Source organism: Erithacus rubecula (assembly GCF_903797595.1).
Source record: "Erithacus rubecula genome assembly, chromosome: 10".
Classification (NCBI taxonomy): Eukaryota; Metazoa; Chordata; class Aves; order Passeriformes; family Muscicapidae; genus Erithacus; species Erithacus rubecula.
In genome coordinates, this window is record NC_136662.1 from 22,086,978 (window position 1) to 22,111,838 (window position 24,861).

Consider the following 24,861-nt stretch of genomic DNA (forward strand, 5'->3'; position numbering starts at 1 on the left):
CCATTATTCCTGTGCTTTTTCAAACCCACATCCTTTAGAAGAACTGTTGAAGAGCCTTGCTTTATATACTGAGAGTACATTTTGATGGCAGCAGCAAAACAGAGTGGTGAAATTGATTAATGGAAACAGCCCAAGTTCAAAGAGATGCATATAAGCATCTTTTTTGTATCTGATGCTTCAGGATGCTGAAGCTGAACAGCATATTAAGAAACCACAGCTTCCCCTTCCCCCAGGTTGGAAAGAAGCTAGTGGCACGAGGGTACTGAGGACCATTATTATTTTTTTTCCTCCATCATCAGTGCTGAGCATTTTGCCAGTTGGGTCATACAGGATGACCTAGAAGTTTTGAGGGAAAATGGGTTGTTCAGGCTTTGGTTGGTTGTGGATGAACTTCTGCAGAGGGGCATGGACTTGATGGGGCAACATCTTGATCCTCCTGAGTCCTTGTCCAGGCCAAATCTGTGTCTGTTCCAAAAGGGTGGCAGAAGCAAGAGCCAGGGTTTGTCCCCAGAAAGAGGAGAGTGAGCAGCTGGCTTATGAACATTTTATGATGTCAATTCTCATGTTTACTAATACAATCAGAATTTTACAGATTACACCTTGCATTGGCCTGGTCCTTTGTCATTATTGCTGCCTCTGTTCTACCTCTTCTCTCACACAGCACGTAGCAGGTGGAAGCCTTTTAGGTGTTGGTGCAGGGTCAACAGAGTACTGAAGTGGCTCTGCAATGGCTTTTATGGGACTCCAAAACAGAATAGTCTTGTGGAAACCAAGCTCAGATCAAATCCAGCCCTGTCCAAAGTTGTGACTTACTCCAAGGAAAATGAGATGTTCCTCTTGTTCCTGATGAACGGCTATTTGTTTCTGCTAACAAATGTAAGGTTAATTATGTTTCCTTTAATGAATGTACTGAGAAATTGAATCAGTACTTTTGAATCAACCACAGAAATTTCAGAAAAATGGATCTGCTTTTTTTACAGTGCTGAATCAAAATGTCAAACCAGCCCAACTCAATTATAGGAGAGGAAATAAAACAACACGCTGAATATCAGCAAGTTATTTCAAATTGCCAATGCCATAACTACCTGTGGGAAATGCGAACAAACATGGCAAAGATTCAGCTGTGGGAAAATTGGCTCAGAGCAACTTGTTTGAAGTTTCAAAACTCAATTTTTCACCCCTTCTGAGTTTAGAGACTGGCTGCACCCTTCAGTTACTGGTTTTGCTGAAGAGATGTTCTAGCTGCAAAGAAGTGAGGCAAAGTAACAGAAGAATCAGTATTTGTGTGTTTGTTTTTTAAGAGGTAAAGGAAATTCTTGTTCTTTCAGTCCAATGTTGGTTTTAATTATGTACTTTTAGAGAAAGATTCCAAAATCCTTTCTCCAGAGGAGAAAATAATGCAGCTGGGAAACTTTTCTTTGCATTTTTAAGCAGAGATGATTCCTTATTTTAATGATGTTGAGAGACATGGTGCAGTAACTTTAATGTCCCATGAGATTGTGTCTGAGTGTTTCCTACAGCATGAAAAGCCAGAAATTGCAAACGAAGTATATGGATTTATTCATGATGAAGATAACAAATTCGGAATCTCTCCAAAATTAACAGGTAACTCTAAGAAATAGATTATGTATTCATGCAATACATGTGTTTTTAAAAAATAACAACAGTTTAAGGTACAGTTGGGAAAGCAAGTGCCAAAGTTGTTTGCTCTAATGACTAAAGGTACAGATCACCTCTAAGTAATATGTTTCTTCTAAGATACAAGTTATTAGACCCTGTAATTTGTGAACATTTTGTATTTTTTTTTATTTTCTCCATTGTCATGGGAAGGTAGGAGCTGGGAAAATAAAGGTCATGAGGACTAGTTAAATCTTTTGGATGAAAAGATTGTGAAGTGGCAACTTGTCCTGCAGGTCCTCAGCTCTGCCCCATAGGATGCACATCTGTTAGGATGAACATACTGATCCTGAGGAGGAGCTGCTGGTACAGCTGGTACAACACCACTGTGGTAAAACCATGGTTTCCTTCAAGCTTTGATGAGTTTTTGGGTTTGTGGTTTTGGCTCTTCCCTTTGCTGCTGATTAGCATGTTAATGGGTGGTAGTTGGCGTCAAGATGCCTCTAATACGTCACGACTGGAGAGCTTGTTCCACTTGAGGAAAATAATATTCTTTTCAGGTTATCAACAGGCAGTGTTTCATATTTATCAGCTTGGCAACAGCAGGTAATGTGAGGAGCCTGAAGAGTTCTCAGTGGTAGCATGCAATAAAGTCAAATAAAGTAATTTTCTAAGTCATTCAGAATATCGCAATATCTTAAATAATAATAATAATAATAAAGAAGTTGTAAAGCACTGAGCAGTCAGTCTGTAGTGTTAGACAAGGGATGTGAAATAATGCATTAACTCACCAGCTAACAGTTAATTATGAGCCAGCCAAAAATAAAACCATCACAAAACATGATGTCCTATGCAGCTGCTTTTGGGAATAGCAAAAGGAAGCATAAGCTATCCCAGGACAGAGAAAAATGAAAGTGCAGAATTCTGTTTCAGTGATATAATGGGACAAAATTAAATCTGCAAGTTACTGTTGGGGAATTAAAACACCCACAGAGGGAATTCACTGGCAGATCACTGGGCTGTGTCTGAGCAGTACTCAGCATGCATTGCTTATCCCATGTGGTAACATCCAGGAAAAGGGAAATAGACAGGAGCAACAAGCATGAACAGCAAAGAGTTTACTCCAGAAGATGGAGTTAGAAAGGACTCTGAGAACAGAAAGCCTGTAGAAGGCATTATTCTGCCTGGTCATTTACACCACATATAAAATGTGTGAAATTGAGTATGTCCTGTCAAGGACACTGGCCAATAGATAGCCATGTCCAGCTTCATCATAACCTCCAAAAAATTCTGTGGCTCAAGCTTGTTTGAGCAAAACTGTGGGGCACAATGCCAGGGATAGACCATCTGTTTCCTTGTGCTATTTGAAAAACAAACAAAGAAAGAGAAAAGGAAGGACCAGGTTAAAAGCCATTCTCCACCCAAGTCTTATTGATCCAGAGGAGATGCAGATGTGCTGCTATAGCAAACAATTCAGTGAGGTTGTTTCCATGTTTCCTCCTGCAGCTCCTGGATCTCAGGCTGCCCTGCTCAGCAGTCATCCTGTGGCTCGTTGCAGTGGCAGGTCACCCAGGAGCATGGTCCTGTCACATCCAGGTGCTCACATCCAGGCTTTCACACACTTCTGGACTTTTTCTAGCAGAGATGTGAGAGAAAGGTTTCTGGGAAAGTTGTTTTTCAGCCTTCCAGATTTCAAATTCTTCTTGCCTCAGGTGGAAATGGTGTTTGTGCAGGTTTCAAGTCTCACAGAATAAGATGATTTAGGAAAAAGTATTTGAAGTTTTGAATTCTGAGTCATACTTCCCCTAACATTTACACTTTTCCAATTTGTTCTTCTCTTTCAGGTACACTATGTTCAGTACCTAAAACTCTGGGGTTTGTCTGGAAAATATTAGACTAATCCCTGGTAACTTTTAGAATTTAAGATCATTTGAATATTTATAAGGTATGTCTTGAAACAGGTTTGGAATATAAATATTTTTACAAATGTTTATGTAACACATAGGCTTTCCAGTCTAATGACTAGGAAGAGTAGGATCCCCCAGTATTAAAGGCACATAACAACTTTTTTAAGGAAAAGTCTTTAGGAGGCAGGAATGCTGCATGTGCTTAAAAAAGGAATAGAAGGAAACAACCAGAAACCCACATTTGTCTGGCAGTTAAGTAGCAGGCTTCACATGTCATTAAGCATAAATTGAGCCTGACAGTTAGATCCATGGTTACCTATTATTTTGTGTTATTGAGAAGCTGTGTTATTGCAAATTAAAAAAGAATAGTATTTCTTAAAGCAAAAATATCATCACAACTTTGTTGCTTATTTTAGCATAAGGAAATACAGTAGTTTCATGGTGCACTTACATTATTAGAGACAATCCAAATATAATTTTATTTCTCTATAGAATGTAATTAACACGTCTAATATACCAAGATTGTTGTTGGATCTTGTACTAATTCAGGTGAATGAAAACTTTTGTGACACTGCTATCACAGGAGCTGCTTTGAAGGGAGGCAGTTGTTCTTGTGCTGCCAAGGCCCCATAGCTGCAGGTTCCACCTTTCCTGTGTTGTGTCCCTCTCTGCTGCATCCCTGCAGATAATGTCTGTAAAGCTGGATCTCCCAGCAATGATCAATAAGCTGATCAATCACCAGTGCCAGAGATTAGGCAGGGTGGTGTGGCAATAGAGAGCTGCTCTTCCCCACACTGCAGCACCAATCTCCAGCCAGTAACAGATCTGCAGTCAAGTGTGAGAAGCAGAGAACTAAACCCTCAATAAATTAGTTCAGACATTTTTATTTTCTGTGTACTGGGGCTGAACAAAATACTTAAGGAGTTCGAGGCAAGCATTGCATGCCCCAGCCAAAGCAATTTCCTCCATTTTCCATAGGATTTCAGCAGCAAAAAAGTAATGAGAAATACTTGGCTACTGTGATTTTCAACTACATCTATTCAGTCTTCCAGAACTGAGTGGCTTAGCTGGATGCTGGAATATCAGAGTAAAATTCTCTTCATCCATCAGTGTTCTGATACCAGCCTCGCTGGGCTTCTGCTTCCATTGCAAGCTCCTGTAATATCCACCAAACATTTTTGAAGACTGTGTTTAAACTCCTAGGAAAATACACACTTGTGTCACTCCTGGACAATGCTGTGTCAGTCAAGAGTGCTTTCATCAGATCAGAGCTGAAAGCAGGACATACCTGCTTGCCTTGGTATGCACTGCTTAAATGGAGTCTTTGAGAGCCCATGGTGAGAATGGCTCCAACCAATATCAGAATTAGGCCTTGAGTCTTAACTACATATTGTGATCCTTCTAAATCAGAGTTATCCAAAGTACTTTTATAAAAAGGAATAGTACTTTTGTCACCAATATTTATTTGTCTATCACTGTTGAAGACCCAAAGCTCCATAATTTACAAGAAATGTAGAATTCCAGTAATTTTTCATTATTCCATTGTGTCATATTTTCATTCAAAACTTCCTATTCATCCAAGGACCTCCTAAGTACCTACTTGAAATTCAAAAGCACCTAGGTGATACAAGTGAACACACAGAAGGAGAGGCCCACTGTGATATCCACAGTACATAGGTGTCTCACTATAGTTGACTTGGGTGGCATTAGCACTGAGATGCAAGACAGCTTTAGGTGCTCACTTGTGTCCTTCCTGTCTCAAGGACTTGTTCAAAAACTCATCTGTATGGATGATGGGATGATGGGAAATCAGGGGAAGACAAAGTTCCTCTAGTAGCTTGAAAAATGGAATGTGAGCACTTCTTTTAAAAGATACTTTGGTTGTTTTCTGTGCCCAGGCTCCCGAGTTTCAAGCAGGGGTGAGTGGCTGTAGATGTGCTGCAGTGGTAATGTTTTGTAGTCGAGTACTGTCTGTTGCAAATTGCTTTGCTCCTGAACCCAGTTATGGTTGCTAAGTGACAAAAACCTAATTGTCTCTCATGACTTTGACTAAGCCAAGCATTTAAAAGCAAGAAAGTGAAGTGATAAGGACGATGGTGCTCTCCTGCTGTCTGTATAACAAGGCAGGTTTGGTACTAATCTGTTTTCCAGAGCAGACAAAGGTGCTTGTTTGCTGTTCTTCTCCACTAACTTTATTATTCCTGATAGTATTATAGAGAAATACATTAATTGCTATGGAAATTGTAACAGGAAGCAATTACTTTCAGCAAACAGCAACTAATTCACCTTCCCAAATTTGTTTGTGGCAACACCTGCCCTTAATCCCAGATTTATAACAAACATTTTTTTCTGGAAATTAAACAAGGAAAGATACTGCGTGCTCTTTGGTGGGGAGGGTGTGCAAATCTGCATGTTAGGGATCTTACCCGTGGCCAAACCCCAAGGACAAAAACAGGTATTTAGAATTCTCATTACTTTTGTAAACATCTCATGTAAACATCTGGTGGCTTAGAACTGCTTTTAGTTGTGATTGGTAATTGGTGTAGACAAAATAAAAGGGGAAAGGGAAGTAAAGTAATGTAAAAGCTGGGACCAGCTTGGTTTCAGTTAAAATAATCCATAATGTTGTTCTTCCTTTCCTATCTGAGGACTTTAAAGGCGACACCTATGTGAGTACAGATTTAGAAGATATTAGAATAAAAACATTACAGGGCATGTGTTTGCTATGTTAATATATGATTGTTACTGGGAAAACTGATGAAATACTGTGCATTAACAGAACTAAAATGTTATTGAGTGCCTCACAAAGACATTAAATTATATCTAAAGATCAAATTCCATAAGTTAATAATGTGTATTATAGCTTTCCCCAGCGTTTCTTTTGTTTTTTAAGCAATGTCTCTTACCCAGTAATACAGTAAAACTGTTTTGGCTTTTTTAATCCTCTGTGCCTGACCTAGGTTGAAAACTGGTAGACAAACAGCTCCAATGGTGTTTACTATTCAAAGCAGCGTTCCTCAATATCACTAATATTCATTAAACCCTTCAGAATGAGAACCCCCCAAACTACTAATTACCAAGGTGTTGTGCTGCTCACATAAGTAAACTGAGAAACATTTAATCTTGTTTTTCACTTGGAAAGATGGCATTTTCTGCTCTGTGCTCTCCAGTGCAAGGCCAGCCCTGGAAGATCCCCAGGGGCACATTAACAGGGGATTTTGTCGAGGCAGGATGAAGGTGGAATTGAAGGATCAATAAGAATCAATGCTCTGTTTCCCACCAAAACATTTAGAAGTGTAGAAGTGTTCTCCAGGGACTCCAGAGCAGTACAATCCATAGCTGGGGGCTGGAGTCAGCACAGTGGACTAAGGAAAATGAAAGGAAGCTGGCACTAAGTTGGCTTACTAAAATTTCCTGTATACATGTCATCCCCCAGGTTTGGTTTGCCATGGCAAAAGTGCATCCCAAATCCATAAGTTGTATTTCATCCTTGTAGCAACTCTATTTTCTCTGGAGAAAGAGCTTTACAATGTTAAATCATATTGATGTTTTTCAATGCTCTTTATTTCTAGTGCAATGATTTATGGTCCTGGGCCTGATAGGCAAAATAAGTAGAATCCCTGGAGGTTTTCTGGATGGGAACGTTTGCCAAGCACTGAGCACACAACTCATAACAGCACATTAAGGCCATGTTTGCTTTTAATCTCTGCTTCACTCCATGTGCCAGCAATTTTGAGGAATAATTGACATTACCTTGAATCCAATGGTCTGATTAAACTTTTTTCATGAGCAGACGTGATCTCACTCTGCTTGCTAGGAAAATACCATCTGCAGACAATGGGTTAGCAAAGCCCTGAGTCTGGGCTGATATCTGCTCAGCTTCAGGACTGTGCTGTATGGCTCACAGCCAGCCTGAAACACAGGCTGGGAGAGCTCAGGAGAGAGCAGAACAGAAAAGAAAGGTGGACTGGTCTTAAGGAAGGTGAAGTGGGGTTTATTAAACAGGCTGTAGCCTACTTCTCCATCAGATCATGTGAATTAAGCATGTTGCTGCATCTCCAGGTACCTGGATGTAGTTAAAAAACTTGCTTAGTATGAATTAATGCGATTGGATTCTATATATATTCTATATAATCTTATTATGTGTCTATATAATCTAATTATGTGTACCAATTATCAAGGAAAGCATATCATAACTCCTTCAGCACAATTCCAGAACATAATCCCAATGGTTTAGTGTTTGAGATAGTACAATGCTGCAAGTTTGAACACCATGTGATTTTTAAGCAATGCAAAAAGTATGTGAGCTGCTATTGTACACATCTTGTCTTCCAATACCCAGTTTTCAAATAGCAGTTCAGTTTTCCAGCTTTATTTATGCAGCTCAGAAGGGCAAAAGATTGAATTAAAACAGTTCTTCAAAAAAAACCTATTTCATTAAAACCTGGCATTCAGCTGCTAAAGAATTCCCCAGTGGCCAAATGAAAACTGAAGAGTGTTGAGAGATATTAATGTCATGCTAAGCCATATCTGCCTTTGCCTTTCAAATTAGAAACAATCAGAATTAGTTGAGAAAAAAAATTGCTCCAGTCAAATCAAATTTTAAAAGATACAAAATTATTAGAGTGAGGTAAGTTCATGGGGAATGTGAAGGGCAGCTGGAAACATGAATTAATCAGCAATACGGATATGGAGATCATGAAAACCAAATTGTTCAATAAAATTGTAGCAATGTTGTTTTATTCTTCTTCCCAGACAATTAACAAATTGGTTTGTCTCTCTATTTTACCACTAATTAAAAAGCTGAAAGACACATCCTGATGTGCCAGAGGATTACAAGAGAAGGCCTGGGCACCTCCAGTGCCTTATGCACACTCACCACAGACAGCTGCTCTCCCTTTGCCCCCCTCAATACACCAGACCACTGACTCTTGGTACCTGAATTCTCCAGGTTTGCTTGGATTTCTGATGAACACCGTAGTCTTCATCACCAGGATGAAATAAAGAACTTGAAGCACAAATAATGGGTAAGCTACTGTATCTGGTATTTCAGTGAGACAGAGACTAGGCTACTTTATTCCTGAATTTACAAAAGCAGCTCCAATTAACAGGATGTTAATGGATCTGCCAGATTGTGTATAGACCGTGTGCAGCTCTCCTATGGAACAGGCCCAGCACCCTTCAAAGAGAGAGAGTTATGCTAAAAATGTTATTGCTGGGCATAAAATGCTTATCAGAGGCACAAGAAAGCTTATGATAGTGGATGACTACATCCACTGGAATGAACATCTGACTTTGATACTTTCAGATAATCTAGAATCCTACTGGAAGAAGAAAGCATATTCTTTCAGTAGCCAAACAGTATAAATTATAATAAATTATCCTTCGAACAAGCTACTGATCCTCAATGTGTATATGTATATTTTGGGAATTGAGTATTTTTAAAATGCTTCCTAAGTGTGTATTAACACTCCACCAAAGTGCTTTCATCTTCATTTTATGCAATGCAAATTTAATTCTCTTTTGCTACTCATATTCCCAGTTTAAGTGAATCAAAAAACAACTTAGACTTTTAAAAAGGTTAGGATTGGTGTGAAGAACAATAGACATCTTTCTTTTGGTGCCATGGGAAAGCTGCAACAACAATTTCTTTAAAGAAAAGCCATAAATACCATTAATCTAAATGACCAGGGAGCAGATGCAGAAGCCAGCTGATGAATCATTTGCTTTGTAAAATAAAGCTTCCTTTTATGTAAATGAGCATCAGTGATAATGGGATAGGTAAGGACACATTAAGAAGCTCAGGAGCCAAATTCACTATTCCAGTTTCTTTAGCATGATTTCTGTGTCTTTTTTGACTTTTAGTTATTTCATCCTGTTCATGAGATAACTTCATCATACATTCCTGCTCCCAGTCTCTTCCAGGTCCCCTTGTCTTACCACCTTCTTTTGACATTAGGCTTGGCCCTGGTACCCAGCCATGGTACTTAAGCAGGATGTCTTCCCTTCCTCCCATCACAGTCCATGGGCTTTCAGCACCACTCACTTTTTGTGCTCCTATAAGGTGGAATCATACACTGTTCAACATTGTTTAAAAAATTAAATATGAATTAAGCTAGTTTTAAGTTTACATCAGCTGTAACTCCCCACCCAACCATTCCTCCCAAAACAAACCCTGCTGTACAAGCAAAATAGTTACAACACACCAAATATATGTAAAGGGCAATGTCTCTCCCAGCATCAGGTGAGGACTATAACACATGGCTTTCCATTCTGGATTCCTCAGAGAGTCCTGCCAGGCAACTTCATTTAACAACTGCTGCTACAATTAGTCTCTCATTTTTAAAATGTTTTTTCTCCTTTGTTGCAATTTGGTAACAATGGTGTTAATTGACAGAGACCCCTTGCAGTCTGCAGTTCCTGTTAAGGATTGCTATGGATTGTCACAGGAGCAGAGCACTGGATAGGAGTAGGGCTCTGCATATGTTTCTCTTGTTAAAAGCAAAAGTCAGTCAAGGGACACAATAGCCCAACATGAGTTTTGTACTGCAGTGTGGACAGGTGAAGCAGGAGATATTCTTTCAAACTAGTAATTGAGGAAGGGCAGGGATAAACCTAAACTTCTTGGCAGTATGCCTGTGCATGGTTCAGTATTCATGTCTAACACCAGGAATGCTGAATTCAGTATTGATGAATTTCCATCCTGAAACCATGCAAAGGTTTAGTTCTATCCAGCAGCTACCTCAGCATGCCCATTGCCAGGTGCTTTGCAGGAAAGAGCCTAAACAAAACAGTAGTAGGGAGCTAGGGAAGAATAACAACATGCTAGTGGGGGAAGGAAGTTTTTTTGATCTTCCAGTATTTTTCCTGAAAGCAAGAGTTCTTGCTTATGTCTTGTAAAACCCAGAAAAACTTTTAAAAGCAAAGCAAAACAGGTACAGCTGCAAAAGGGCACATTTGTCTCTCTCTCTTTTTCACAATCTAAAAATCATCTGGTTTCAGCTATTTGTCCACACCTCCTGTTGCCAGTGGAAATGCAACCAGCATTTGACCATTCCTCCTGGCCCAGGAGAAAGACTCCACCCTGCAGCAACATGTGTTCCTGCTATTTGCTGTTGGAAGGCACCCAGGTAGCTGTTTTGGAGTGGAGATCAGCCTTTCAGATATTTATAGGCAGGAGAGAGGGATCCCAAATGGCAAGACTTTATGAAAAGCAGCGAGATGCTGAAAGAGTTTTGTCCATCTCTCACAGTTTTCACAAATGTTTATGGAAAATATCAATTGCAGAAAACAGAGAAGCAAACATCCGTTGGTACTGAGATGAGTAAGTAAAGATCCAAAGCTGCCCATCATGAAAACTGCTGTTAGTTTTGCCTCAGGATGCTCTCTGCTCCTGCAGTTCTTCAACAAAGCCTCTAACATTTGCAGAGTACCAGGAGAGAAGTGACTGGTACGTGGGTGCATCTCTAACTCAGAGTAGCAGGGTGGAAACATTTAATATTTAGTCATAAGTAGGGTATGACATCCTAGCAGAACTGTGGATGGCACTCCTGCATAGAATTAAAGACCATTTAGACTGGAAAAGACCTTTATGGTCATCAAATCCAACCATTAACCAAACACTGCCAAGTCCACCCCTAGATCATGTCCCTGAGTGCAACATCTGCACATCTTCCATGAAAATCTTTTGGTAAGGAGTTGATTCAAACATTGCATTGATTAAAGGAGTTTGAATAGAAGAAATGCACTATTTCTTAATTTCTGAAACATATGCTAAAGGAAAAAAACCCAAACAAATAAGAAAACCAATTAATTTACTCAGAATATGAAAAGTAAAGACAAACTTGCTTTATTACCTTTTCCTGTGAAGTGTCTCTTTTCTTATGGAAGGGGTTTGAATATATCAAGATTTTAGGATGCTTCAAGGAGATTAGATTAGGAAATTCAAAGTGTGTGTAAAAATCAGTGTAATGATCTGCTTGAACAAAGAATATTTCATTTTCTGACAGGCAGATTCTGCTCTGATTTTGATGAGAGTAAAGCTGTCCTGCTTCACTGACTTCCTTTTACTAGCTCTTGTCCATGGCAAATGGACATTTTAATTTATAGCTGCATATTAAACCTATTCTTACACATCATTTGCAGTTTTCAATGCTTCTCAGTGGTGATTATTCCTCTTGAAAGGAAAAGATCAAGCAAATTAGTGGACAGCATTCACAATGAATCCTTCCTCCTTTTCCTTTAGGACATTCCTGGAGAGCAAATGCTGAGAACATGAAATGGTTCAATAGTTTTTAAATAACTGTCTGTGTCAGAGTTAATTAGATTCCATCAGGTAGCCAGATATTCCTAGAGAGAAAATCTTTGATATTATCTCTGCAAAACCTTACTGCTCTGAAGGGCATGACCAAATCATCTCTGCAGGCCAGCATGGCCTGAGATGGCCATGAGAAGTACTGAGATGGACAAATGAGAAGTCTTGATCATGTTGGGACTAATCCAAATCCCTGCACCTAAAACCTGTGGAGAAGGGGATTGGCTACTACAGTATTTGCCAAGGTGAAGCCAGTTCCATGTGAGTTGTGCTTTGGGAAACACACATATAGTAATTAGCCCAGGAAATAAATGAGATCTGGAAAGAATCACTGAGGAGGTTTCCAGGTTTTGGAATGCAAAACCTACTTGCTGCTTCAGTTGGATTCCTGTTTAAGATGCAGCTGTTTTGAGAGTACGTGCAGCATATTTAATTTGAAAATATTCCCAGAACTTCTTTGCTGCAGACAGAACTTGCTCAAATGAGTAAAGAAATATATTTAATTCTTTAAATCTCAGAGGGTTGTTTTGTTTGCCACAGATGTCACCCACAGCAAACATTTTTAATTAATGGCCCTCTAGCAGTCATGTTACCTTTCTCACTTGCATGACTTTGAGGACAGCTAATTTCTGTGTTTATCTGTTCTACTTGGCATGTACATGATGTGCTAATGAAGAGAGAGAAAACAATAGTAATGCTCAGCACTCGTACAGCATTTATTCCATTTTACTGCATAAATATTAATTGTGAATCTTCACAAAAGCCCCAAGGAATAGATTAATACTATTATCTTTCTATTTAGGGAAATAGAAGCCGAGGTGAAAGACTATGAAAAGAAAACAGAAGTGCACAGATGTACTTTTCAAAGCTTTTTATAGCTTATGCAAGAGGCCTGTAGATGCTGTTTATAAATCAGATTACGGTTTATATTTAGGTGTTCTGGGAATAGTAAATCTTGCCTTCATCTCTTTTCCCTGGGAACATGACAAATGAGGAGCAGAAACATCCTTATAATTTAACCAAAAAATGAGAAAGTTACACCATCAGGATGGGCTTTTCTTCCAAAGGCATTAAAGATAGTAGAGACTTGGAAACAGAATGAATAAAAGTCACTTATCTCAGTTAGGCACTGCTTCCCTGCCAGGCTGCTTTCTCCAGCAGAAATCAGCCTGCTCCTCCATGCCCTGCCCTGCTGCAGAGCTCTCTGAGCTTCTTTAGTGTCACTGCAGGTTCCCACACCACAGTCCTTGCACCTGTCTCTTGAACCTACAGGGGACAAGAAAAAGGACACCTTGTTTTGAACAGATGATAAACAGTGGCTGTGCTATCATCCAGCTTATGAAAATCTCTCCAGGACTTGTCTAGTAACACATTTAGTTCCAAAGAGCAAAAATTATTCACTTCAACAATTAAGGTGCTTGATTCTATGATAGCATTACTATCCTTGAAGAAACACAATGCAGAAATGGTTTTTATTGCTTATATTCCTTGAAAGATGCATTCATCCTTTCAAAACAGAGACATTTTGTTCTCAAAATCCATTTCCAATTGAAAAGCCTCCCACTGCCTACATGCAGGTGTGGATGCTTTCTGATTACTGCTAATCAAAGTTCAGAGTTGCTGCATTTTCCATGCAGGGGAACAGGATAAACTCATGTTAATGAAAGAGAGGAAACAATATTAGTCTCAGAGATAAAAACAGATGGGTTTACTCTGACTTCCATTGAATTTGCAGAGCGGGAGCAAACATTTATTTTAGATAGAACATGTTCAATTAGATGCAATATTTTTATGTACAGAGTATATAATAAAAAACATGTTTATACCCTTCGGGATGATTACTCTGCAAGTTGAGGTCTGAATACCCCCAGGTCAGTTTGTCTCCCCATTGTGTGAAGGGCAGAGCTGCAGCATTTTGTGGCTTAGCTTGTGAATAGCACTTGGGGTCAAACCTGCAGCACAGAATGGCCAGGACAGGAAACAGGAGACACTTGGTGACACTTTGCACAACAAGCCAGCACCAAGTTTGCAGCTCTCCAGATGCTTTGTCAGCACACCCGTGTAGGGGTGAGCTGGCATGTTTTGTGAAAGCACAGGCTTGAACATTTCAGTGGTTTATCAGAACAAGAGCTAAAGGCACACTAAGAAAAACAAAGCACATTTTAGTTAGTTATGCCTTTTTTTAATAAGTTTTCCAGGATTTTCTTCCAAAGTACCAAAAGCTATAAGGTAACTTAGAATTTCCAAAGCTGAAGGTAGTGCTGAGGAGCCTACCCTCTCCTTTGAACATCAATCCATGTTTGTGCTTCAGGTTCATTGGAGTAACCTCCTGAGTACAGATTTTTCTCCCCAGAGTGTTTTCTCTGAGATAGCAGCAAATGTAAAAGTAGTACTTCGACATCACAGTTAGAGATGACTTCTTCAAATCTTCCTTATGTTCCTTAGTTAACACATTTCTACTTTTCTCTTCAGGACTGCCATAGGTACTTTATAGACCGTGTACTGTGAGATGCAGTGGTTGGTGGTTGTGCTGACACCTTTATAAAGTTGTGGCTTCCAGCTCACTGTGAACTTGGCAATGAGTCTCTGCTGGTGGTTTTGCTGCCTGTATTTGGTAAGTGCCTTTTCTCTGTTCATGTTCCTCACTCCACATACAGTCTGGTACTCCTGCTGCCACAGACATTTAAGGTGCATAATGCAATCTGTGAGTAAAGCCACTGGGAAAGTTCCTTGTTTTCAGTAAGAAAATGTACCCGTGTCTCATGTAGCTGTTGTGGCAAATGTTGCAGTTAATTTCTTTTAGTGGATTTTGCCACTCTCTGATGAGCAGCTGTTTGGGGCCGACTACAGCTATGCAAATATGCACTCACTGGCCTAGTAGAGCCAGGGTAGTGTGTGGCTCCTGTCACGTCTGCTGCCTCCTTTGACAGAATTTTTGCTCTGACCAGCTTAGTTCTTTCTACTTTTTGCTTCCTGAAGAAAAGCAATGAAATTACCTGAAGTGACATCCCAATAAGTTTTCATTTCAGTAAATTAAACCAGGAGTCAGTAGAAGCAGGTGGATTGGGCTGATCTCTTGTAGGAACCCATCACTTTCTGACAGAGAGGCTTAAATGTTAAAAAACTGCAGGATCCTAACAAGTATGAAGAACATTGTTGTCTCATCCCTTTGCTTTTTAATGGAGATTGCTCCCTCTAAAAAAATATGAACACATTGATTTATCTTTTGAGTCAATGATAAAATGTGTTGCTGCAGCTTTGCTTTTCATTAGGCTGCATTTGTAACTGGTGCCAATAAATCATATGCTTTAGCTAAATGGGAACAGTGATCTGTTACCCCTGGTGTTCCCACTGGGGCTGTTGGTCTCTTACATCCACAGGGATCAGCCCATGGCCACAGATGCTCCCTAAAAGCACTACTGTACTTGGGAAGCCTGTGCCAAGGGCGTTAGGAGCTACAGAGATCCTGCAAATCTTTCCTACCAAGCTAGCACTTGGAATTTTAAATTGTGAGCTCCGAGACTTGAGGGATGCAGTGAATATTAGTTCTGTTATATATAGAACTGAAGCCTTTCTGGGGAAGGTGATAAGGCAGCCCTGACCTGATAAGGGCAGCTCAGAGTTTTAATGCAAAAAGGAAATGACAGACTGTGCAAATGGGGTCTGGTGTTTTATTCTGTGGAAATTGAAGAGAATTGTTCACTGAAAGAGGTTTGAGGCCTTCTGCTAAATGAGTTGCTTGAAAGAAAATGATCTGACTCATTGGGTCATACCAGAAGCCTTTTTACTGGGCTGACTGGGTGGGTGAGTTTGTTTTCACATGGTCTTCACTGGGTTTCCTCTTATTTCCTTTGTCTAAAATGGAAATTTTTGGCTGAAATAATGATCTGTGGACCAACCTTTGCAAAGGACTTTGTGTCTTTCTATATTGCATCTCATCAAACAAACCTTCAGAGGCTCAATTACCAGATTAGAACTGGAAAACCATGTTAGGCTGCTTATTCAGATAAACTTTGGTTTTTAACTTTGCTTCCCAGAGAGGTGACAGAGCAGGGTTGTCTGTGCCAGCAATGGACAGGCTGCCTTGGATCCTCTTTTCTGGGGAACTGGACCACAGCCATTGGAGAGCTTTCATTTTTCAGTAAAAGTATTTTAAATAAAATCAGGATTTAGTGCACAGTATAGCATCTCTACTAGGACAGAAGCTGGAAGCAGGAGGTTTCCACTGCCTGCTTTCCTCTAATTCCAGGTACTATTCAGCTGGCTGGGAGTTCTGATACAATCTTAGTACTGAAAATAGCAGCATATCACATGGTGGGTAAATCTCTTTTCTTATCAATAAATAAAACAGTACATTTCTAGCATATTATTGCAATGACAGCACTAACAATAAAACCTGAAGAGCAGTTACACTTTGACACAGTTGGAAGATAAATCTAGGAAGATCCTTATCCTAGTATCAGAAGCTACTCTCATTTTTCTGCTTCCCTCCCTCCTTGCAATGAACTGCATTTTTACACCGACCCCTTGCTAGTTATCTTCTCTGATGCTGAAGAATCATATCTGTCTGCACTTCCTAGAGTGCTGAAAGGACTCTTATTTTGCACCTGGTTGTAAACAACACCCTACTGCAATCAGCTTGAATTAAATAAGCATTTGAGAGCCTAAGGAGGCCTTAGGCTGCTGTGGCTCCTGTTTCTGTGCTGCTGGATTGTTCTTGCTTGCTTCCATATTGTTTTTTTACAACATTGTATTTGTGGTGGTTGAGGAAATCATGAGTTCTCTGCTGGAAAGTTTAGCAAACACAGGAAAAAATTGCATTCATTTACTGACACCTCTGGTAGAGGTTAAGCAGACAGCGCCCAGGTGTAATAAATACAGATAGTTCTGGCTTGAGACAGAGACTGTAGAACTGCAAGGCTCAATTTCAATTCAGGTCATACAGGCTCAGCAAACCATCCTGCTAATCACCTTTTCTCTGTTCCTGAGCTAGGCAGGAATACTGCAAATTCCTGTTCAACAACAAAAGCCTGAGTGCAGCTCCTGCACCATGTTCCTCTTCCACAAAATGCCTTCTCTGTCCTCTGGGCCCTCCTGGTGGACAAAGCCAGCAGTCCTGCTTACAAAGGTGGGATTTATATACCAGTGCACCAGGTATGTCCCTGAATTCTCAGATTTGGTCATATCTGTATGATCTGTATGGCCACCACAGAAAACATGGGAAAAAAATAATAAAAGCAGAAGAGTTGTGACTTGTCCTCTTTCTCCTGATCCCAAATTAGTGGTGTCCTTATTACTTTCGTGTTATATGCCACCTCAAGCCCATACCAGGTTCCCAGCTACCTAGTGTACAGCTCTTCATCCACTCACATCTGTTGCCTCATTCTCTCGACTTCTGTCTGAGATACAATTGATCATCTGGTGAACATGTACTCTTGCTTCCCTCTTCTTCCCCTTTCATTACATTGGTCTCCAGTTTCCACTGCAAGCCTCCCCTTGCCCTTGGAATCATAATCCCCTTCTTGCATTTCATGACTGCAGAAGGACATTAGTTTGCTCCAGGCATTTAAGTAGAGAAAAAGATGCATTTGATTCCCTCCACAGAAGTGTAATTTAAATGAGAGCAGCCTCAGACCATGGAAGGACTACAGAGAGCAGGTTATTGTGCAAAGGTCACTGTGTGGAGGCTTTAATGAAACATAGGTTCATAGAGCACATAATGGCAAATGAAGGCAGGACCTTGAGATCTCAAGAGCAGACAAGACTATTCTAATTCCTCTAATGCAGAAGCAACAATGTCCTTAATATAGAAATCCAGCAGGATTAAGAGACACTGCTTATGGCTCGCAGGCATTAGCTGTTTCTGCAGTGACCTGCCCTCCTGTCAGCATGTGGTGGCTCTGCACGTTGTGCCTCATGAGGCACTGCTGCTGAGTGTGGCTAAAAGGAAATACCTGTGGCTGCAGCAGCTGAAGGCAGCCTGTGCAGGCAGGCAGAGAAACAAACCCCAAACCTCAGCTCCTGTTAGCACTTCTCTGACAAGGCAGTGGCCAGCAGGAACACAGAGATCACCTGGAGCAGTGCCTGGAAGGGAAGGGCAGCAGGGCAAAATCACCAAACTGGGTTCAGTGGTATCATCTGGAGCTGTTGCCTATCAGAAACCTGTCCAGTAGTGTTTGTACTGCTCCTACAGGAATGAAAGAAAAACACAGCAATGTTTTCATCCTGTGCCCAAATGCCAACTATTAGAGGCCAGCACTGGTAGCCAAGGGAACAGTCCTCCCATAGGAAAATAAGAAAAGCACAGCTGAGCAGCATGTAGAAAGGACAGAGCACAAAAGGCTCATCTGATCCTGAGAACATTTGAGTTTTGTTGTGGGGTTAGAGCTGTTTCTTTCTTTTTTTTTTTTTTTTTTTTTTTTTTAATAGAGATGTCTAGTTCTAGTCTTTTATCCATTCAGAGCACTCAGACTGCCTGCAATCCAAAGTGCTGGGGTACTCTTCAGCCTTTAATGGATTCTCAAAAATCCTCAAACAGCTATTGCAATCCCATCAAGAAAATGCACATCTGGATTTGAGCTCAAAAAGTTTCCATAACTAAGATATATGTGTGTGTGTGTGTGTGTGTGTGTGTGTGTGTGCACCTACCACTGGCTCTGTAGCCCTGACTACAGATGGAAAGTGAAGAAGGCCATGAGGAAAGACTACATTTCTGCCCAGCCCTCACCCCCTCTGCCCCACAGGGGTTTAAGTCTGGCCCATACTTAATAAATGCCCATCAACACCCACTCTATGCCACAGAGTCATATTCCTGCCTGGAGTTTCACTCCATATGGATTGAAAGGTTAATTAACGAGGTAGATCTTGGATTGTGAAAGATTTCTGTTTCAGGTTGTCTACACACCATTCAGATACCTGAGGGCTAATTTGATCTGATTTGGGATTCTATTCCAGAAAATACCTGATCTGAATACACCATGATCTGGATCTGGTTCCTTCATTAAATTACAAGTGAGATGATTTCCTTTAGGAACACACATAGCTGGAAAAAATGATCATCTGTTTCTCTCCAGAGCTAAACAAGGTAGTCCAGCATCTCTAAGGAGTCTTCCCAGGCTCCCTGTTGCATGCAGTATAACTGTAGCTCATGATGCACTCCAGAGACATCAGGGAAAAAGGCAGTTTGATAAGACCCTTTCCTGGCGTCAAGAGATGCTTCAATGGCCAAATTAAATATTTTGTGCTTTTGGCTTATTGCCTGAGCAATGAAAAAAAAATAGAATTTCCTTCGAATTAATGAATCATATGATCTCATTTTGTGTAAGGACAAGTAGATTCTAGCTAGAAATAGTTCCTCTCCTGTGCAATTTATTTCTGATCATTTCTGTTGTGAAGCTGCCCTTCTTTTCAGACTCTACTATTTTAGAAGATCCTGTATATCTTCACTAGCTCTGCTATGAGGTGTCCTCTTGGAGTGATTGGGCCAAGCTGAATTACACTCCAGCAAGCCCCCTGAAGCAATCACATAGGTCCCAGGTGGGGGAAAAGCTGACACGTGATGTGCTGCAGGAAGTGTGCTTCAGTTTTATTCAGGATTGCACATAGCAAGTTCTAACAAGAAGCAGCATTTATGTTTGTCACTTATTAGTTCAAGACTCCAAGCACAGACAGTATGTGATCAATTCTGCTCCACACATTCATCTGATCTATTTGCAGTGGCAGAACAAAGCAGAGAAATAGCCCATGATCCAAGATTGCACAAGGACCTTCCTGAAAGAAAATCTTCAAGCATTAAACTTCAATGTAATTAGTTTTCAAGGGTGCATTTGTTTCCAAGCCTTACAATATCTCTGATTCAGCCTAGTGAACAGGAACTGAATCAAAAAGCTTCGTTCTTTCATACTTTACACATCAAAAGATGTTACCAACTTTCTTTCTGTCACCCTCTATTTGTCCCCAGCAACATTAATGTGTTTTGAGAACACCAAGCAAGGTTTGAGCAGCCTGGGCTTGCAACCCCTTAGCAGTGTGAGCAGAGGCTCCTGGGCACTAGGGGTCCTGCCTTGCCTCTGGATGCCATTTTCTCAGGCTGTGTGCATGTTGCTGGAATTGCACCCTGCCAAGTGACCTTGCCATTGGCTCTCCAGTGGGCAATATTTTGGCTGGAGCTTCAAAGATACAAAACTTTTCCACAGTTTGGCTCAAAGCTGTCATTGATTGTTGTAATGTATCTGCCCATGGGATGACAGCCAGTATTCTGGGTCAGTACTGAAAAATACAGGGGGAAAACAGTCACTGAAATCAAGTGGAAGTTACTTATTTATTCAAATCATAGAACAAAACACTTCCTTGAAATTGTTCCCCAAAGATTATAATGGGGAAAACAGTGTATGTATAGTATTTCCAGGGCTCTGGTGTATAAATATGGCCTTAGATTGCAACTTGTAACTGTACAATACCTAATGCAAAATCATCCCTCATTCGAAAGGACTAAAAGCTTTAAATTCTTACCTAAAGGGAGCAGGTATTGCATAGGAAAATACTCTCTGACCATAGGCCTTAGTTTGACACACATATCAGGATAGCATTAGATTAGGAAAGAAAGGTCATAGAGAATTAGAATTAGTCACTAGAGATTAACCTATCTTCTGTCATTTATACAACTATATTAACTAGCTGTTGATTTGTGTTGCAGTTTAAGCCATCCGTGAATCAGCATTGTCACTGCGGTGTGATAGCGTGAGCTGGAAATGTCCATACCCTGCTGTGGGAGCAATGAACAGAGCAGCCAGCAAACATCACCCTTGGGTATTTCATGCTGCAGTACACAGAAAACAGAAATTATCAATCCAGGTACACTGCAGAGATGTTTTGGTTAAGTGTTAAAGGGTGTGGGAAGTTTTTTACTGTTTGCTGTAGCAAAACATTTGTGCTGCTCCTGCAGAAACCTTCAGTTGCATTGAATTTGTTCACATATTCTGTGGCTTTTGTAGCCATGCGAGTCCCCGGCATCTTCTGATATCAACCCCCTGAGTTCTGAGAAACATACAAAACTCACAAAACCCAGCAGAAAAGAATTTAGAATAAGCTCAGGATTTCAAAAATATCTAAAGTGTTTAACTTCAAATTATATACCATATCTGTGAGGGCCACTATCTGCTCATGAATACCAGAGCATGTGTGCTGCCAGTCTAAGGCAAGTTTGGGTCCCTGTGGCAGCTGATGTCACTCTATCTCAGCTTCCTTGACAGGTAAGATATTTTATATTGCCTTTGTGTCAGCTGCAGAATAAGTAAAACAATGATGTGGAGAAAACATTTCACTTAAAAAGGCACAGAAAATAACTTCTCCGAAGGGATGCTTACAGTGTTGACAATGTCACAGCTCCTTATTTTCTCTTCAGTTGTTATTGATAACACTTGTGCTGAGGTGGCTATCACATCTGTCTGGAATAATACTCCATAAATATTATCAGAATAGCATTTAAAGGCCAGCTTCCCATCTTAGTGTTTCTTGGCTTGTAAAGAATTGACAAGTCTTTGCCTTGCTAAGTATCATTTGGAGAATAATCAGTCTGGGCCCTTACTGACATTATGTATCCTGCAGTGAGTCAGTAGCTCCTCAGTGGCTTGTCCTCCTGTCCTGAACTATAGATACAATCCAGGTTTCCTTCCCAGGAGTTTGCAGAAAAGATTGTTGCAAAGCAACAAGAGTTTCAGAGGCAGGAAGCTCTATAGGAACATGGTGTGTTTCCGTGGCAGGAGAGCTGGAAGGAAACCAGCCCACATGCTTTCAGTGTTTTTGTGAAAATGAACTATTCACACCAGGCTATTATGTGTCAAAAGAGGACTGTCAGAATAAGAAACTTCTAACATGAATTCAGGTTAGCCTCATCTTCAAGATATGAAATTACATCACAGCCAAACAATGGACATTTTTCTTTGATGGCTTTCTTGCCCCAGCTCTGTGTGGAATGGCTCTCTGTGAGCTGGAAAGGACTCAGTGAAATGATCTAGAATCCTGTGGGTGACTACTGCTGTATAAACATGCGGGGTTTTCATCTTCTTTCTTTCTTCTTTTGTACCACTTGCTAAGAAAAACTCTCCAGGGTATGTTTAAAGCACTGTACTTCAGTTTTGCATAGACAGAATGAGAACTTACAGAGAACTCCCACCACACTCGTGAATTTAGGCACATGAATGCATTGCAATTATGCTGTTCACAAATCTCCATCTGAAATCACCATTCCAAAGTGGCCTAAATTTTATGATTCCATAGCACGCAAATGTCTGACTAGTTGATTAGGGTAAAAAAATACAAAAATATTTTTAAAAATATTATAAAACCATATTATGGTATTACAAACAAGACTGCAAAAAATTAAACATGTCTGTAAGAAGTATAAAAACATTTGGAACAAATATTGCAATGGTAATTTGTAACTAATATTAAGAGTAGAAGGCGATAGCAACTAATAAGAAATATGTGATATAGCCTAAAATTAGTGTAATTATTGGTTATTGTGCTTGCTTCAAGTATGGATACAGAAAAATGAAAGCACTGGGAGGCTACAGATGTGGCAAATGAAATCAGACATCAAGAATTTGGCACAGAATTGAGCCTTGTAGTCTGAAGATTCTTGGAGAAATCTGTTTTGTGTGGATTCTGGGCCGTATTTTTGATAGAGTGTCTGAAGGATACCAGTGTTTAGTACTAAAATATATGCTGGGGACTTTGGAAAATCCTGAATCTTAGACTGTGGATCTCTGGATCAGGGGTGTCGTTATGGGGTGCACACAAATGGCCTAATGTCCTGACATCTGAATTGAACCCCTGAGTATTACCCCAACACAGATTACTGCAACAATGATACAACTGGATTTATTGCTTATTTTCAGATCTGTTTCTTGCTGTGCCATGAGTCCTTTTCCTTACCCTCTTTTCTTCCTTTACCCTCCACAAAAAAGCCAACCCTGAACAGAACTGTGTCACTCTGAGGTTTAGTGAAGGAGATGCTGGGAAGCATAAGGGAGAGACAATTCTTCCTTCTCCACCTACCAAAAGAGAAGAAGAGCTCCTTGAGAGCTATTCTCTCTCAGGTGACGGAGTGAAAAATTGCCAACAGAGTGAATTTCTTTCTGTACTGTACAAAAAGTTTGTGCTATAACAGGGAACACTTCTATTTTTGTTTCTTGATGTGACAATGACACAAACTCTCCCCATCCCTCTGGGTGGGTGTGTACAGCCACGAGAACTCCCTTCACACATACATTGCAGAGAGGAGTTGTTACTGATGGCTGAACAAAAGGTCAGCAAGCTGCAAAACTGCTTTTATTACAATATAGCACAGAAAAAGAACCACTAGAACAAGTCTCTTTTTCTACAAAATCATGTGGCTTCTTTACCGGACAGCATCTTTTGTCCAGGATTAATCCAAATGACACTTAATGACACATGATGTGGTGCCAGTGTTTAATGTCAGTTCAAAACCAGCCCTCCACTGGTGATCTTCTCACAGCTGCAGGAAGCATCCTGTAGAGAATGCTTTCATCATTTACAGCAATGTATTCATATGTCTATTTAATTAATTAGGGTTGATTCCTTCTGAAGTGCATTGCTGCTTTATTAATGGAGGCTGACTGTACACTTAGATCAATGCAAACAAATGAAAGGGAAAGCAGGCAGTGGTTTAGGAGCTGTGAAGCTGAAAAAAAAATTGCCTTTATTTCTTAGAAAACCCACTGATCCTGAAGAGATCAACAGGTTCTTCCATATTTCCAAGTATTCTGCTATGATCACATATCTATCACTCTTTATGATCTCAGAGGCTTTGAAGAAAGTTTTCTTACAGGAGAACATAAAATTTAGCCTTTGTAACATCAGGTAAAAAGAGCAGGAGCCTTTTGTTAATACTCCCATAATACCAGAGCAAGATGGTTATAAACCAAGATTTGCAGGAAAATTTTCACCTTTTTAAAGATTTTGATTACGTCTCCTGAACAGAATCTTGAGGCTGAGAATAGACTGCTATTCATAGAGTCTATACTCTGCTACAGACTTCAGAGTAATACACTGAATTGAAACTGGCTGACTGTTTTTTTGGATGCTTTGTCACTTTGGAGGGAAAAGAGTCATATAGGTGAGGGCCATAGCTATATAAACACATCTGTTACAGCATCATCAATATCTGGGTAAAAAAGATCTAGGTGTGCCCAGAGCAGGCAGAAAACTGTTCAGAGACAGCCTGAAAACACAAGAGTTTCCCTTAACTTGGGTTTGCCTTCTCAACCAGTGGTGCAAAAATTGGATGACACTTCGTAAACTTATCTTACATACTTCACAGCTTCTATGAAAATGGTTTGCTTTATAGCATTCAAGCTCTGCAAGTCTGTGAGTTCTTGAGTGCTATGAAAACACCTCCCTACAACATGCACTTTATATGTGGCTTTAATTATCCACAGTGTGTCACTCTGCTGAGGATGTTCTCTGGTGCCAGTTGGCTGTTTCGGTTGAAAATTCCTGGGATGATCACTCACAGTCATTAGTCCTGCTGGAAGAAAAGTGCTCTGGTGCTTGGGCTGAGGATGTGAGCAAGGTACTCTGTGGCAGTGAACATTACAGAGTTTAAAATACCACCCAATTCTCCAGTGCCTTGACCCACCTGTAACTGCCTACTCCTGAACACATGGATTCCAAACTTTTATTACAAGTGTAACACTCCACAGAGGTAGCATTTACTTACCTTTCCCAAGTGAAACAAATGCCCAAAATAGTACCTAGCAAAAAATCAGGAAATGAGTGTTCCTCTAAAAGCTTTACCCTTCTAAACTGCCAAAAAATAATAACTCATATAGAAAAATTACTCTGATTTTGCCACTGCTATTTGTTTTTTTTTCCAGGCTGCTGAATACCAGAGCCACACCAGTGTGCAGCTTTCATACACTGCCATCTGTTGTTACAGGGTGCCTGTGTCACCACTGTGCTGTGCTGCTTGTGTTTCTGTTCCAGCAGCAAACATCCTTC

The 24,861-nt window shown here is 40.3% G+C and overlaps 1 long non-coding RNA gene across 1 annotated transcript; it reads left to right on the top strand.

Annotated features, from left to right (window-relative positions):
• The first annotated feature begins 8,375 nt into the window (after positions 1 to 8,375).
• LOC306806043 lies at positions 8,376 to 20,683 on the top strand. Its single transcript, XR_013775371.1, has 3 exons — positions 8,376 to 8,551; positions 14,311 to 14,452; positions 20,534 to 20,683. It is a non-coding gene; the product is annotated as an uncharacterized lncRNA (long non-coding RNA).
• The last annotated feature ends 4,178 nt before the right edge of the window (positions 20,684 to 24,861 follow it).